Below are 3,578 nucleotides of genomic sequence, written 5' to 3'. Positions count from 1 at the left end.
TTTTAAATCAACAAAGCGGCATTTTTAAAAACAAACCCAAGACATTACATTATAATACTATATGCATATAATAATGAGCCATGGTCGACCCGAGCTCAAACAAACCTTGTACTCATCCAAGAAGAACTAAATCTGCCGTGTCCTGTTGTAGTTTTACGAGGTCGTCTAAAAGTGTGAGCGGTTTCACTTTCTCCAGAGAGCTCGCGTGCACGTCTATATCTGAAATATTGAACTTCTTGAGCTGATGATGATGACGGGCGCGTGGTTATTGAAGTGCTTCTGACATCCTTTCAGAAATGGACAAATGCGAGAGTGAAGCACGAAAAAACAAAGGAGAAGCCCAATAATATCCAGCTGCAGGCCCGCAGAGCCACACAGGTTTCAGGCACACACAGTCCAGCACACACGATCTAGGCAAACCAGATGGTCACGACGGATGTTAATGTCTTCTTGGACATTGTCATCAATATAATTGTATATATACTGCTAATAAATGTTGTACACAATAAACAATAGTGTTTACTATTTCACAAATATTGCGATCGAGGCGGGCGATGGGGAGCGTTGTTTCTGATCGCCATTCAATATAACAGACTGAACAGTTTCTATCAGTCATCATAGATGATCAATCATTATTCTCTGACAGAGTCAATATTACAGATACTCGTTTGCTGGCCTTGCTGAACGATCTAAATTGGACAGGTTTAATTTTAAGGTCTTTGTCTGGGTTCCTCGAGCGTCAGCATTCTCCCTCCGGCCCAGATTTTGCTTACTAGCTAGTGGCTATTAAACAGAAAAATGGATTAGCAGAGGCAACAATCCATTATGCGCAGTTAATCCGCACATGAAAGTGCCTGATGTTCCCGTCTAACTCTGTGTGACAGCCGGATAATGGAGCGCCATCGTGGTTAAACCAAACAACACCGTGTCGTCTTTTGTAGAGCTTCAGTTCAGGCCTCAATCCATGAATCCTCCACACCAAACCCTGACATTCATCTCGAAAAGCCAAGGATTTGCTCACCGTCATGCATTATTCCTCATCTGAACTCCTGCGGCTGAATGTGCGCTGCGTTCAGATGATATATGATGCTTTTAGGACACTTAAAAAAGTGAAAGTTCAAAAACAACATTTGAAAGTTCAAAGGTTTTACATTTCAAAACACTGTTAGAAAGTTCAAGAGCTGAACATTTCAAAACAACATGTCTCGTTCAAATGTAGTACATCTCAAATTGTTTACAAATAAGAACTTTCAAAATTATGTTTGAAAGTTCAGAAAATTGACATTTTACAACAGTTTTTGTTCTAAAGTTTACATTTTTTAAACAACCTTTGAAGTTTAAAAGTTCTAAATAAAAAAAAACAGTTTGAAGTTCAAAAGTTTCAAATAAAAAAAACAGTTTGAAGTTCAGAAGTTCTAAAGAAAAAACAGTTTGAAGTTCAAAAGTTCTAAGAAAAACTGTTTGAAGTTCAAAGTTGTAAAGAAAAAACAATTTGAAGTTCAAAAGTTCTAAAAAACAAACAGTTTGAAATTCAAAAGTTCTAAAGAAAAAACTGTTTGAAGTTCAAAATTTCAAAAAACTGTTTGAAGTTCAAAAGTTGTAAAGAAAAAACTGTTTGAAGTTCAAAAGTTGTAAAGAAAAAACTGTTTGAAGTTCAAAAGTTGTAAAGAAAAAACTGTTTGAAGTTCAAAAGTTGTAAAGAAAAAACAGTTTGAAGTTCAAAAGTTGTAAAGAAAAAACTGTTTAAAATTCAAAAGTTGTAAAGAAAAAACAGTTTGAAGTTCAAAAGTTCTAAAGAAAAAACTGTTTAAAATTCAAAAGTTGTAAAGAAAAAACAGCTTGAAGTTCAAAAGTTGTAAAGAAAAAACAATTTGAAGTTCAAAAGTTGTAAAGAAAAAACAGTTGGAAGTTCAAAAGTTCTAAAGAAAAAAACTGTTTGAAGTTCAAAAATTCTAAAAAAAAAACAGTTTGAAGTTCAAAAGTTCTAAAGAAAAAACTGTTTGAAGTTCAAAATTTCAAAAAACTGTTTGAAGTTCAAAAGTTGTAAAGAAAAAACTGTTTGAAGTTCAAAATTTCAAAAAACTGTTTGAAGTTCAAAAGTTGTAAAGAAAAAACTGTTTGAAGTTCAAGTGTTGTAAATTTCGAAGGCAAGATATAAAATTTGAAAGTTCTCATATTTAAAACAATTCAAAAGTTAAACATCAAAGTCTGACATAAAAAAGTTCAAATAAATAAAACAATTGAAAAATAAGTGTTTACATTTTTTTTTAAAAACAATAGAAAAATAATGGAAATAAGCAAAATAATCTTGTTTTCAGTTTGAAATGATTTGTCGCTTTCCCCATTGCAGATTATTTAGTTGTTTTAAGGAAAAACTCTCTTCATTCTGGCTCATTATTTCTGAAAACAAGACTATATTTTGTGCTTGTCTAGAAAATGCTTCTCGATTTAAGAGTTTGTAGATATTTGGACTAGAAACAAGACCAAAACTGTAAGAAAGAAAAGCATTTTTTGCAGTATCCGATAAGATGATGAAGATCCGTGGAGTGTTTGAAGCTGGCACAGACCTGTGTTTAGGGGATTTAAGATGAATGGTGGAGCTGGAGTAAATATTGCAGCTCAGGTTTATGAGTTCTGGACATTAATGTACATCACCACATCTGAGAGTGCACTGCAAATTATGCTTGGCTTACTGTCTTGTTTCTAGTCCAAATATCTAAATGTTCTTAAATCAGTCCGCATTTTCTAGACAAGAACAAAATATCGTCTTGTTTTCAGAAATAATGAAGAGAGTTTTTCATTAAAACAAGCTAAATAATGTGACAATGGAGCAAATAATATCATATTATTTCAAAGTGAAAATGATATTATTTCTCTTGCCCATTGCAGATTATTTGATTGCGAAGAAACTCACTTCATTTTGACTCATTTATTTCTGAAAACATGCCTATATATTTACTTGTCTTAAAGACGCTTCTTGATTTTAGAAATTTTAGATATTTGGACTTGAAAGAAGATTAAATTTTGAGTAAGAGATTTTTTGCAGTGTAATCCAGTGTGTTTTCCCTATAATATTACTCTGAGGAGATCCACGTCAGCAGTACATTTACTGTAAAACTCACAGCATTGATTTCTACTGTAAGAGCTCAAGAATGTCTGCTTTCGTGTATTTATGAGTTACTTTAATGCACTTGCAGCAATAAATATTGAGGATTTACACTCAGGCATCAGATTTGGTAAAACAAATGCAATCCTTTGGAGAGCACTGTGTGTGTGTGTGTGTGTGTGTGTGTACACTGGAAATAATGCACTTTTTACTTACAGTTTTTGTCTTTTTTCTAGTCCAAATATCTAGACGAGTTAAAAATATTGTTTTTGGAGTCAAAATAATAAGTGAGTTGCTAATGGAGTATGAAAAATACACTTAGTTTAATGCAAAACCAAGGTTATTGCCTATAGGAAGAGATTCCCATTAGCCATTACTGCTCCTGCATGAGACTGCGCATAACTATTATTAATAATATTAATGTATTTTATCTATACTGCACTTTTCTTAAACCCAAAGCACTAGATGAAGC

The sequence above is a fragment of the Danio aesculapii genome, chromosome 25 (assembly GCF_903798145.1).
Source record: "Danio aesculapii chromosome 25, fDanAes4.1, whole genome shotgun sequence".
NCBI classification, from domain to species: Eukaryota; Metazoa; Chordata; class Actinopteri; order Cypriniformes; family Danionidae; genus Danio; species Danio aesculapii.
Note: the sequence above shows the minus strand (reverse complement) of the source record.